The sequence below is a fragment of the Miniopterus natalensis genome, chromosome 6 (assembly GCF_054644295.1).
Source record: "Miniopterus natalensis isolate mMinNat1 chromosome 6, mMinNat1.hap1, whole genome shotgun sequence".
Classification (NCBI taxonomy): Eukaryota; Metazoa; Chordata; class Mammalia; order Chiroptera; family Miniopteridae; genus Miniopterus; species Miniopterus natalensis.
In genome coordinates, this window is record NC_142086.1 from 77,156,239 (window position 1) to 77,170,177 (window position 13,939).

The 13,939-nt window shown below is 39.4% G+C and overlaps 1 long non-coding RNA gene across 2 annotated transcripts in view; it reads left to right on the top strand.

The window, feature by feature from the left end:
- The first annotated feature begins 2,826 nt into the window (after nt 1-2,826).
- LOC107544698 (uncharacterized) overlaps nt 2,827-13,939 on the top strand; it is a 160,593-nt gene continuing 149,480 nt past the window's right edge. For both annotated transcript variants that reach the window (XR_015714655.1, XR_015714656.1), the window contains exons 1-2: nt 2,827-2,955; nt 7,998-8,035. This is a non-coding gene — a long non-coding RNA (uncharacterized LOC107544698). The remainder of the gene's footprint in view (nt 2,956-7,997; nt 8,036-13,939) is intronic.

Below are 13,939 nucleotides of genomic sequence, written 5' to 3' on the forward strand. Positions count from 1 at the left end.
AGCCCGCCCCCGAAGCCGCGGCCGCGACGCACCCGGCGCAGACCTAGTCCGACGGCGAGGACCGCCGGGCGCGCGGGGAGAGACCTGCGCCGAGCGCCGCGCGCAGCCCCTCCGCCTGCCCGCTGGCCGCAGAGCCTGCGGGGGCCGCGCGGGCCTCGTCCGCCAGCTGCCTAGCTCGGCTTCGCCCTTTGCGCCTTTCTTGCGCCTCTGCGCCCTGACAGCCTCGGTGCTGGGGGTGCGAGTTCTAGATAAGCTCTGCTGAGCTGCCTTTCTCCGGCCCCCGGGCTCGGCGGCGGGCGGGGGCGACGCGGGCCCGACGGGAGGGAGCCCGCGTTCCTGGGCCGGTGGTCCTCCGCCTCTCGCTGTAGCCGCCGCAGGCTCGTCAATGTGCAGCCGCCATGCTACCTTGTAGGTTATCTCCAGCGCCTGGTCGGGCCCTTCGGCGTGCGCAGGTGGCCTCCGAGCGCCGGCACCGCTGGCCGGCCGCCGTGTCCCGCCGGCGGCGCTGCGCCCGGTCCTGCCCGAGGAGGGCCCGGGACGCCGGCCGCACGGAGGGACGAGAGCCCGGCTCCCTGCTGCCAAGACGTCCCCGTGCGAGGGCCTCCCGGGCACGAGGCTTAATCTTTGAGCCAGTAAAAAAGTGGAAGAGGTACATTAACTTTCTGAAGAAGAGGGGGAGCATCTTTGCAACCTTTTATACTGACTTGGCACCGTGGTGTTCGTTTGGCAAAAACTTTTGAGACATCAAACAGCCCCCCCCCCCCAAATACAAGCGATTTCTTTTTAAAAATTATTATGAAAAGAGAGCCAGTGCTCACTCTTTCTGACTAAAACATGCTCTAACTTAAGAACTGATTATTCAAGTTACAGATGGACGAGATTCCTCACGGCCCACTAGGACTCGGAGCATGTTTTCAGCCCAGTTTTATGAATATTTTAAATTCGTGTTACTGATGTTTGTGATTATAGCCTATTAGCAATTCAAAACAGTAAATTTTTTTAGCAAAAATAAATAGGCAATCCCAAGACCAGTACAATGAACTTTATTTTTTAAAAGTTATACTCTTCTATCTAGGGCCACTGGACTGGTCTATTTGAAGAGAGTACTGATATTTATACCCCGGAATATTCTAGGAGATGTGAGGGTGTTTTCATTCTAAACTCCTAACAGTCTGATTGAGGTTATTCTACTGATGAAAGCTTTTATCGCTGCGATTTCATAAAATAGCTAGGAAGCCACAAATACTACTCAAAATTTGGTCTGAAATTTCTATGGCTCGAGATTGCTATTTTGTGTAATGTTTAGAAATGTGTGACCCATGTGGTCCATGTCCAAAAAACACAGGCAAGTACCTTAAATCTGATTTCAAAATGACTTTTTAAAGTTCTCATAGCCTGAACACCGTGAAGCAGATAAATTGCGAATAACATATCTTAAACACTTCTTTTCTCCTCCACTGTTCTCACACAAGGTCGCTGCGTGTGCACTTTCAAAACGTAGCCACTTCTGCAGCCCTGGCTGTGTGCTTCAGATCTTTTCCCCCAGCTCTTTCCTCCTGAGTTGGAGTCACAAAAGCCCCGAAGAATTGGTCTAGCAAAGCCCGACCCCGACCATCCTTTTAGGAGGCTGGAGTAGGGGAGCAGAGTTGATATAAACAATTTCACAATAATGTGTACTTTTCCTTTCACAGCTGATTCCTTTCCACAGTGAACTCTTAAATATTCAGTAAGATGGTGGGTTAATAGGTCTAGTTTGCTTTTAACACAACTGGTTTCTTTTGAAAAATGAGCCACCTTAATAGGAGAGGGGCTTTACAATCACTGACATCTTGTGGTTGTATCCCAAAGTCACAGAAAACGCGACTCACATGCAAGCACCAAAACTATGAATAGCTTTCAAAAGCAGGACTTATTTTTTTTCACAAAATAGCTGTGTAACTCTTTGAAATCTGTTATTCCTCTGAGTTCAGAGAAGTTCAGTATTAAAAACAATAATCTCAGGTACCATCCTCTTAATCCACATGTCACGCTGGAATCTGAATACGAAACTGTCACTTTTATAGTAGACAGAAACAGTTCTGTTATGGAACATCGGGGGAGAGTATGCAGCCTGTGGGGACTGTTGGAGGTGTGTCAAATGGGATCTAAAACATTTTAATTCTAAAAACACTTCAATATATTTCTTCAAAGTTTTCCAGGACTTAATCAGTTGTCTAAATTAAAATAAATTAGGCCTATTTTCTTTGCTTCAATTTCTTAAATATCCATAAACTGGCAGTGGTTAAAAAAACAAGAGTAAAGAAAATTTGTAATATTATTTTTTCCATTACATCATCAATGAAACGACTTCCAAAAGTCACAACACAAACTCTCTTGATGAATGAGGCAATGGAAACTGAATGAGGCAATGAAACTTCCTATTTTGAGTTGTATTAAATGGTGAGACCCTCCTCCCTGCACCAACCAGGCCTGACATGTCCCATCTTTCTCAGAAAATGTGTTGATCCAATTTCTCAGATTCTTTGTTGGTAATTGGCTAGGATTTGTTAACTCGTGTGAGGTAGGTTAGGAAAATGTATAGGCGGGCCATATACTCTGGGCTCAAGTAGAGCTTCATATTAAAAACGTAAAAAATTTTCCTGTTTGTTAGAAGAGGTACCATTGTTGTTGAGTTCTTTTTTATTTTTTTTTTAACTTTTTAAAATATGTTTTGTTTGATTTCAGATCGAAGAAGAGAGAGATAGAAATATCGCTGAGAGAGAAACATCAATCAGCTGCCTCCTGCACACCCCCTCCTGGGGATCGAGCCCAAAACCCTGGCATGTGCCCTAACTGGGGATCAAACTGCAACCTCCTGGTGCATGGGATGATGCCCAACCAACTGAGCCACACCAGCCAGGCCCTTTGACAACACTCTCTAGTACTCTACACCAGCAGAGAAACTGAATTCTATTAGTAAGTAGTGTAATAACCCCTACCCTTATTCCCTGTAACAAAATTAAGAATATAATTATATTCAATTAGCAAAAGGTTCACAAATATTGTAAAAAAAAGAACTGCTTTGAAATACAAATAAATTAGAGTTCTCCAAAGAAACAGAACCAATTGGATGCATATATGGAGAGATTGATTTCTTTTAAGAAATTGGCTCATGCAATTATGGGAGCTGGTAAGTCCAAATCTGTAGGACACACTGGCAGGCTGAAGACCCAGGCAAGAGTTGAAGTTGCAGGCTTGAGTCCAAAATCCATAGGCAGGATTCCTCTTACTGTCTTAAAGAAATAATATTCGTTCTACTCCAGAAAGCCTCAGTTTTTGCTATTAAGGCCTTTAACAGATTGAGGCCCACCCACATTATTGAGGGTAATCTCCCTTATATAAAGCCCATTGATTATAAATGTTAGTCACATCTACAAAATACCCATCACTGCAACATCTAGTCTAGAGTTTGACCAAACAACTGGGCACCATGGTCTAGCCCATGTTGACACGTAAAATTAACCATCACAACAAACTTCGTGAAACAGTGTTTCCTCAAAGACACAAGATAAGTAGGTTTAAATATATAAATCCCTTAGTGAACAGCATTAAGCATGCTTTTATTAAGAAAACAAGTCCCCTTGTTTTTACTTTTCTTTGCTCTTTTCAGTCAGTTGTATGGTGGTGGGAAGGGTAGGGAGGGGGAAGTGGGATTGTATGTCAGTTTTCAGGGACCCTCTTCTGCATAACCATGTCAAATATTTGTGCTACGGTATTGGGAACAGTGCATCTTCTAGGATCAAAAAAGTGAACAAATAAATTGTTCACAATCTGTGGAAGGTGGAGATGTGAACAATCTACATATCACAAGTTGTATTATAAATTAAGTGCCACAAAAAGATATAAAGGCAGTGGCGCTGCAGGTATATAAAAGGGTTTGGATTTTATTGTGCTTCCAGCTGAAAAAAAGTTTCGTAGACCTGTGAGGGCAGCATTGCAAACCTTCCTTGCTACTTTTTCAATACAAGCAGGTAGAGGGGGAGAGACCATAAGCATAAGGAAATTGCTTCCAAGGCAGAGTCACTCCTTTCCATGTGGGCAATGCCAGTTCCACCACAGAGATGGCTAGAATTAATCAAACTCACATAGCAAGTCCTGACATTTGATGGCCTAATTAGGGTGATTATGGATAAGGCTTAAAAATCTGCTTCATCAGCAGATGATCCAATGAAATGTTTCCGTAAAGAGCATGTTCCCAGCCCATACCTGGCCCAGGAAAAGCTAAAGACGTGAAGCTAAAGTTACCATATTAATAATTATTTGTGATGTGGTTGGCAAAAGTAGTCCTCATAGGAGTACTTTAGGCAGATGATTGCAGCAGGTCAGGTTTTCCTCTACCTTGTAGGAAGGTTTCAACAACTCTTACTTTTTTGTAGCACAGAAAGCATACATATAGAGAGATTTATGACAGAGAGGTGTTTTTTTTCCTTAGAGTGTTTTTTTTTTTTTTTTTACTAGCCTAAAACAATCACAAATACTTCTTTCTTCTCAGAAGGAGAGTTGGTGAAAGTAATAAACTAGCTATGACCCATATCAGTAGTAACAAATGAAACACAATGGGGCAGTATGTGTGGAAGGAAACAGAGTAGAACAAAGTTCTTGTGTTCCTATTTTTCTGTTTTGTTTTGCCTGTGTTTTCAACTGCAGACGTATAAATACTGAATTTTCATAGGGCTGAGGAACCAAAATGAATTGGAAGAATAATACTCCTCATTAGATGTTCACCATAAATGTTATATCTATGTAAGTGTACATAATTCTAGGATGTTAAAATGTCTTAGAGCAACAACTATTGAAGGAATAGAAGTCATTAGTGTTTTAGTGTTTTGATATGGGTGCATAACTTATGCAAATTTCAATGGGCTTTTTCAACTATATGACACGTGCTTATATTTTAAATATTTTAAATATATTTGGTTCATGAGATCATTCACATATTTGTATTTGTAAATCAAAAAAATACAGTATATGAGAGTCTTTCAGAAAGGGATAAGTCACAAAGCACCGCCTTTCTTTACACTCATTTCCTTGGCGTTTGAACGAATCACCTCTCACTTTGAACACTTGATGTGAGAGGGCTTCCTAATTAATAGTTCCAGCTCCAGACAACTCTCTGAACTCCAGACTTGTGCATCTAACAGCTTAATGAACATCCTCAGTTAGACGTTTATAGGCATTTCATTCATAACATGTCCCAAGACGAACCCTTGTTTGCCCCCGCCTCTCAGCCCCCACTAAATTTGCTCCTCCTTGTTATCTCATCTCAGTACAATTCTTCTACCCTTGGCTCAGGTCAGTGATTTTGGAGTCAACAAACTCCTCTCTTTAGGAGGACAGGCCATTGATAAGCAAATCCTTCGGACTCATCCTTTGATTTTCAACTGGTTTTGGCCCACTGAGATGGCCTTACAATGTTCTGCAAGGCCACGCAGTAGTTGCCCCCTCATGTACCTTCTTTCAACCTGCCCTCCTCACCTCTCATATAATGTCCTGTTACACACTCTCCCCTCATTTCAGTCATGATCTGCATTAGTTTTCTACTACTATAACAAATGACCACAGATTGCCACAAGTCACGTAGCTTAAAATGATACAAGTTTATTATCTCACAGTACTGTAGGTCAGAAGCTGGAATGGCTTGGCTGTTTTCTCTGGTTGTTGGCAGAATCCGTTGCCTTATGTTTGTAGGACTAAGGTCCCTGTTTTTTGCTGCCTGCTCTTAGCTCCCAGAGCCCTCTCCCATGAAACCCTACATCTCAGTGTCTGCAGTAGCACATGGTATGCTTCTCACACTTGGAATCTCTGATTTTTCCCTTCTTCTGAACCTGAAATGAAGTGAATTTGAGAAAATGGAGACATCAAGTGTAGACGTTAAGACAGTTGTAGAGAAAGTAATATAGTAAGAGGATAATAAAAATTTGAGCAGTAAAATGTATTAACCCACTAAATAGATTTATATTGGCATTGTAGGTTCTTTAGCTGAAATATAAAACTGATAATTTTTTCTTGAGGAAAGGAAGATTATGACACTTACTGTAGAATCATATAGAGTTCATTGGTAAGTGGTTTAGTATAGTTTTAAAGTTTGTTGCTTTTATAGTCTTAGACTATAAAACAGTTGAACTGCAAATGTCGTGCTCTTACCCAATTTCATTGCCCCGCTGCTTTCCATGGTTTCTTGCGTTTCGTTGGCCAGCACACTCCTTTATTTTAAGCCAAGTGTTTGAAAGTGTCAAATGAAAGTACTGCTGCAGCCAGGTGGCAGCTGACTTTGTTTTTACTTTAATGTGAGATAGCACTCACAGATGTAACTTGTATTCTTTTTTAATGAAATAACTTTAAAAAAATTTTTTTTAAAAATATGTATTGATTTCAGGGAGAGGAAGAAAGAGGGAGAAAGAGAGATAGAAACATCAATGATGAGTCATTGATTGTTTCCCTCCTGCATGCCCCTGACTGGGAATCAAGCCCAAAACCTGGGCATGTGCCCTGACTGGGAATCGAACCTCGGTCACTTGGATCATAGGTCAATGCTCAACTGCTGAGCCATGCTGGCTGGGTTTGAAATAATTTTTATAAATTCCACATACACTGAAACATTGCTGGAATGACCTTCAAAAAGTTAGTGTACAGTAATAAATGCAGACTCCAGCCAACACCTCAAATATATAAAATACTCATTTTCATAGAGAAGGGAGGGGGAATCAACATGATAGTATTAACTATTTTAACTTTAAAAAAATTCACTCTTGATAATATTTTCATTTTGTGCATTTCTTTACAGATTATCATTTTACATATTTCTCCACATAAATGCCATCTATGACAGGCCATAAACTAAAGACATTTGTTTGTGCTGCCCAGCCACCACCAAGTGTGATAGACTAGACACCATTTGATTATGGTGACAACAAGTGGAAGATGAGATTTATTTTACACTATTTCAAAAATATCTGAATTTGGGTAAAAATAACTAACTTATTTCTGGTTTCAGTGCCACATAGTAAAAGATTCAGAGTGGACCATTCGAAATTGACAAAATTCACACACCTCTCCAAGAGCGAAAAGTCTATAGGTTAAGATTGGGGCCTGAGTTAATCTATGAAATACAAAGTTTAAGGGTTCAGAGGGAAATTTAAGAGAATACAGTGTGAGGTAACAGCTTTAGGAAAGTTCAAAGATGGGAAGAACCTTGAAAAGAACTATAAAAAAGAACAGATAAGGAAAGCATACAGAATAACAGAGTTGCATATTGGTGTTGGAGGCTCAGCTAAAAAGGGCTTAGGACAAGCCAGTCAAGGTTTCCCAAGGGCCACATTTAGGAGACACAAGCCAAGTTGGCAATTTAGGTGGTCATTAGTGGTGTAACTTCTATTTGAAACTAAAGGGAACAGACTTGGGTCAGAGCCTGTGTCTATAGGTATGAAGGGTTTGAAGGAGGGAGCTTAGATTCTGTCTGGCTTGAACAATGGTCAAGATGGCTGCAAAGTTTAAATCTAATTTTTTAAACCTATGCTAAGGTAATTGTATAACATTAGACTACACCTGGAATTTTCTTTAACTCCACGAAGCATATATCTCAAAATATCCTCAAACACAGTAGTAAAGATTAGCAGGTCTTTTAGACTGATGGTATGTTCTGCAATAAAGTGAACAGAAGAGGAGGAAAGTTTCAAAAGGTCATGAACCGAAGAGTATGATCTTCAGAGGAGAGATTTTGTCTCTCTTATGCTCTACTAAATAGTGGAGCCCTATGAGGAGGCTCTGCCATTTGGGACCTGCCTGGGGACAAGGTTCTTGTTTTCCCAGTTTTGCCCCTTGCCAAGCATCCGGGGCTTCCTGCCCTGATGAATCTCTGTACCCGAGTTTCTATATCTGGGTATCTGGCCCATCTAACAGTGTGCCACATGTAAGAATTCAGTGTAGAACCCACACTTATTTTACCTATTTTATTGCAGGTCTTTATAAAACAAGGAACACAGACCTCTACTGAAATGTGAGTTGCAATATATTTTTTCCTAGTTTGTTAAATTGCCATTTGGTTTTGGTGTTTCTTGTGTAGAACAATTTTATTTGCATATTGTTTAGTCGATCAATCTTTCCATTTTGCTATCTATATTTTATATTATTTATATTATACCTATTTTATATTATACCTATACTTTCCCTATTTTGAGATAATTAAAAAATTTCTGTACTCCATGGTGACTATAGTTAATAATATTGTATTGCATATTTGAAAGTTACTGAGAGAGTAGATCTTAAAAGTTTGCATCATACACACAAAAATTTTGTAACTATATATGGTGATGGACATTAACTGGACTTATTTTGGTGATCATTTTGCAATATATATAAATATAGAATCATGTTGTATACCTCAAATTTGTGTAATGTTGTATGTCAGTTATATCTCAATTTAAAAAGAAAAAAATTCACATTATTTTTGATAGAAAAGAAGTACTAAAAGTATATTTCATTTTTGTAAAACTTGATTAAGGAGCTTCTTAAAATACCAATTAATGTGAATTTTGTCAGTAAATGTCAACTAAGAAAAAATTTCCTTTGTTTCTTCTACTCCTTCAATTTTTATGTGTTTATTTGTATATACAAATCTTTGGTCCATCTAGAATCCTAGTCTTTCTAACGCCTGCCGCTATGGGGGATCACTTCAGCATTAAGGACCTTTTCAACCTTCTCCTCACCACTGTCTTTGATCTTTGCTCAGACAGCCACCTCCCTTCACACCTCTATCCAGCATATCTTAGAACTTCTCACCATCTATGAGACCCTTCTCCTTTTCCAAAAACTTAAAACTCACATTCCACTTCCTCATCACGCTCTCTTATCCTTCTAGGTCTCTTGCTCTCTAAATTTGATTGCAAATTTATAATAGTTAATCAAGATCTCTGATCCTTAATATCTCCCTTTTTTCTCATATTGTCTGCCCCTTCCAGGTAGGACCACATAATGATTTCAATGAGCCCTAAACATTTTTGCCTCCATTGGCCTCTTGCTCAATAAAAAATAAAATTGTTATATTTTACAATTGCACTTATATAAAGATATATTTACATATATATTTAACATTTTCTTTGGCCTTAAAGTTTATTTTTCTTCTGTTTCTAAAAGAAATTAAAACTTTTTGTGGGCCCTAAGCTCTGTGCCTTAAGCATCATTCAGCCCTGCTCCTAGGCACTGATTTACTGCTTTAAACACTTTCTTGACACCATCCTCTACTCTTTTGGCCCCTTGTTTTTCTGTGTATTGCCAAGCCTTAAAACTATATGAATCTTTTGAGCTCTACTAGAGAAAAATCATAAAAAGGATTGATGTCATCACAGATTTGGGGTCTATGACATGAATTGGGCCTTCAACACTGTTTAGCTATTTTTTACATGTTTCTGATCAATTATCTGTTTCATTCCTCATGTTAGCTATCCCAAATCATTTAGCATTCTATTCAACTAAGAAAAAATAGAGCATGAACTCTTTTACCTCCCCATTCTTCCATGTTCTGATTCGCCTTGGCTGGGTGACAAAACATTCCAAGATTCAGTGGCTTAAAACAAAATTATTTTTCCTCTTAAGATTTTGTGGGTTGACAGGCACAGCTGGGCAGTTCTCATTTGGGTCTCTGGTGTGATTGCAGTTTAACCTACAGTCAGTTTGACCTATAAACAATTGGAGATTTGACTGAGCTGGATGCCCAAGATGTCACTCTCACATGGCTGGCAATTGATGCTAGTTGTAAGCTAGGAGCTGGGGTGAGGTCGTCAACCAGAATACCTGCATGGGGCCAGCATCTCTGCGTGACTCCATTGGCTGTTCATGGCATGGTGGCTGGGTCTGAAAGGATAGGCCCAAGAGCAAACATTCCAAATCTAGGTCATAAGCCATGGAAGTCCCAGAATGTCAGCTCTACTGCATTCTATTGGTCAAACAAATCACTAAGAAGAACCTAGATTCAAGGGTAGGAGAAAGACTCCATATTTTGATGGAGGAGTGGTACAGTTACATTACCACTGTTAGATCATTACCACTGTTAGTTACATTACAGTTAGATCATATGGATGGAAAATGCAACATGCCGTATGTTAACACAATATTGGTGGCTTCTATACCCACTTTTACTTTCTTCATTCCCATCTCTGAGGAAATGGTGGCTATCTGTTCATAGCTCATCTTTTAACATAGCAGCTAGCTTGTGCTTAGTCTTGCCCACCTCTTCAGAGACCTCATTTTATCAAGTCTCTCTCCTCTTGTGTTTTCAGTCTTTTTCCTCTACCAATTGTTTTCTTATGAATATCCTCAAGTCTCCCTTTTAAGAATAAAAAATTTATCTTTGTCCCATATTCCACTCTAAATAATTGCCTTATATTTCTCTATCATTGATTTTGTCTTTCTGACTTTCCACTCATTGTTTAATCTACTGAATACTAAATATGTAGTATGTAACACCATATTGAGACGATTCTTGTGGTTATTGAAGACTTCATAATTCCCTAATTCAACAGACTCTTCAAAATCTTTATCTCAACCTTTTGGTAATATTTAAAGATGTTGGTTACTACTTTGTTCTTGAGATAATGCATGGGCTTTTATGACTCCTCTACTGATTTTCTATATGACTTCTCAGCTCTGTATAGATAGTGAAGTCTTAGAAAATGAAAGGAAAGAATAGTGTAGTGTGTTAGTTCCCTATGGCTCTGTAATACCACATACTTGGTGGTTTAAAACAATAAGAATTTATTCTTTCTCAGTTATGGAGGCCAGAATTCCAAAATCAGTACCACTGGGCTGAAATCAAGGTGTTGGCAGGACTGTGTCCCCCCACAGGTTCTAGGGGAGAGTAAGTTCCATTTCTCTTACAGCTTCTGACTGCTACTGGCATTCCTTGGCTTGTGATCCCTTCAATTTTCAAGTCCTGCATCTTTAAATCTCTCTGTTCCGTCTTCACGTTGCCTTCTTTGTATGTATTTCAAGCCCCTTCCTGCCTCTCTCATATAAATACATATGTGACAGCATTTAGGGCCCACCCAGATAATCCAGGACAATCTCCTCATCTCAAGATTTTTAATTTAACCACATCAAATCCTTTTCCAAATAAGGTAACATTTATAGGTTCCAGGGATTAGGGCATGGTTGTATGTTGGGGTCCCATTTCTTAGCTTATCATAGATGAATAAGAAAACTAACCCAGTAATTCAAAACTTTCTGAAGGGTCATGGGTAATGGTTGAGATGGACCTAGCTAATATCAGCAAACACACGAATTTCAAAAGAGCAATGAAAATTATTATTATTTTATGTTTTATTATTATTTTTTAAATATATCTTTATTGATTTCAGAGAGAGGAAAGAAGAGGGAGAGAGAGAGAAACATCAATGATGAGAGAGTCATTGCTCGAGCCCACAACCCAGGCATGTGCCCTGATGGAGAATGAACTCCGATCGCCTGGATCCTAGGTTGACGCTCAACCGCTGAGCCATGCCCGGCTGGGCTATTATTATTATTTAGAGAGAGAAACATAATTTGTTGTTCCACTTCTTTCTGTATTCATTGGTATGCGCCCTGACTGGAGATCAAACCCACAACTTTGGCATATATGGACAATGCTCTAACCAACTGAGCTACCTGGCCAGCAATGGAAATTATTGAGGGTAGTTGGTTTTTTGTTTTGTTTTTTCTTTTAAAGGCAGGAAACCGCAGTTTGAAAGGATAAAAATGGAAACTTTTGCTGATTTAGGACTAGTAGAAGGGAGGCTGCCCTGGAATGGGCGGCAAGGGAAGGAATCAGGAGAAAGCTACATTTCAGTTACAACAAGAAAGTTGAAGTGCCTTTAGGTGAGCATCTACGTTGACATAGCAGTTACAGTGAAGTCTTCTTAGCAAGGGGAGAGAGTACTATTCATCACTCTGAAATATAACTTGTTTAAACTAATAGCGACTATACAAATCATTTATCATGGTTTCCAAGTTACTTAGAATAAATACTGTATAGATAATGCATAATTAATTAATTAAAAGACTACTAAAATTCTAGACAACAGTGCTTGACCATGCTCTTATTCATGAACTTTAATTAAATGGAATCAATTGAATTAATGATCCAATGAACATAATGATCTTAAGAAAGACTTGCAATCTGATTTCCCGTAGCTGGAGAAAAATTGTCCCGGGAGACTCATTTGACCACTGACCTATCAAGATAAGCACGCTTGCTTGTGTAACCAAGTAGTCATTCAAACATACAGCTCCTTAAATCTAATTCATATACGTTTTTCTTCTTGTTTCTCATCTAAAATGATAAAAATTTAAAAAGCAATCTATTGTTAATAACGGTAAAATCATATTTCATATTACGTATCATGAATTTGCTTTGAAATGTGGGGAAAAGATTTTTAGTGCTGACCATGATAGACTGAAGTTCAAAGAGAATAAACACAAAAATGTACCATAATTGCTCCTGAAGTAGAGGCTATTATTGATTTCTTCCCCATCATCTCATCAAACAGAAAGTGAAGGGAGAAAAATAGAAGTTCAGAGGGACCAGCTACTCAGGTATTGGGCAGGAGCTTTGAGTGAAAATTTCTGCCTCATTAAAACATTTAAAGGGAGCAGCTTGTCCTCATGCAGGAATCATTATTCTCAGTCTGAGTTCATCCTCTGGAGTTTTCACCTCTCCAGCAGGGCGCATTCTGTGCAATTTCTAAGAAGTGCTTCTTTAACGGGAGGGATTTATGTTAAGTTGGTTCAGGAGAGGTAGACAATTGTGGAGCCTTTTTAATGGACTACAAAAGACTGTCGAGTAATTAAATAGATTTCTTTTCCCTTAGACTGTTCCATGGTTTTAAAAACACTCCACCGAGCATGTAAAATCAATTTCCATTACTGGCCATGACCTTTGCAGTTTTATAAACATGTTTTTTTCCTGGGTTTGGAATGTGGCTCAAAGGCAATAGTAGAAGACTAGAGGATGAGATAAGTAGTTGTAATAAAAGTTAATGCTTTTACAGTGAAAGTCTTCTTTTCACACAGGCATCCATTCAACTGCATACGTTATAAACATAATTACATAAACACCTGCTTCTTTATACTGCATATGTATATGCTTATATTGAAGACAGGCTTTTTAATTTTATTGCTCTACAATTTAAAAAAATGCACTTGGTTTTCTCTGCTTAAAGGTATTTTTTCCTTTCCCATTCCAAGAAAGTAGCCAAGCCATTGTGTTTCTTTGCCCCAGGGGCTTTGGGTTGCTTGAATGCAAAGCAGAGGTTGCCATGAGGACAGCTTCATTCCTTTTTGTAGGTTTTGTTTTGGAACACTAGGCCCATAGTGGGGAGGGACTATGCCTATCACCCAGAGTGGAAGAGAAGAAAGATGAAGGCTTTTGAGGGTGGAAATAAAACTGACGACGGACAACCAATTCCTTGAGATGAACTGGAGGCAGGGAGTTTGGGTGGTTCCCAAAGAAGGAACTACAGGTCCTGCTTGTCACCCTCCAGCTGGGTGGATTCCTACAGGGAGAAGGTCTCACGAATTGAGATGACAGAGACCCTTGTTCAAGCTTAGCCATGGATATAACTTCCTTCAGGGACCAGATCCTGTCACCTGGACAGTGAGCAAAGCCGTGGGCACAGTGGAGACCACAAGCTTCCTTTCAGTATTTTAGAATGTAGATCTCCCCATCCTCAACCTCTATATCACCTGAAATTGGGAGTGGAGGAGGGCAGCCCAGAAATGACGTAAATGGAATTTTCTGCCAAGCAATTTCTGCTCTAAGAGCTCAATTTGATTCAAACAAAATAAAGAAATGTATTTCTTACACCCAGAGTTATGGTGAAATTTTCATTCTTGATTTTCTTGGTTTCAGTCATTATCTGTTAATATTAGT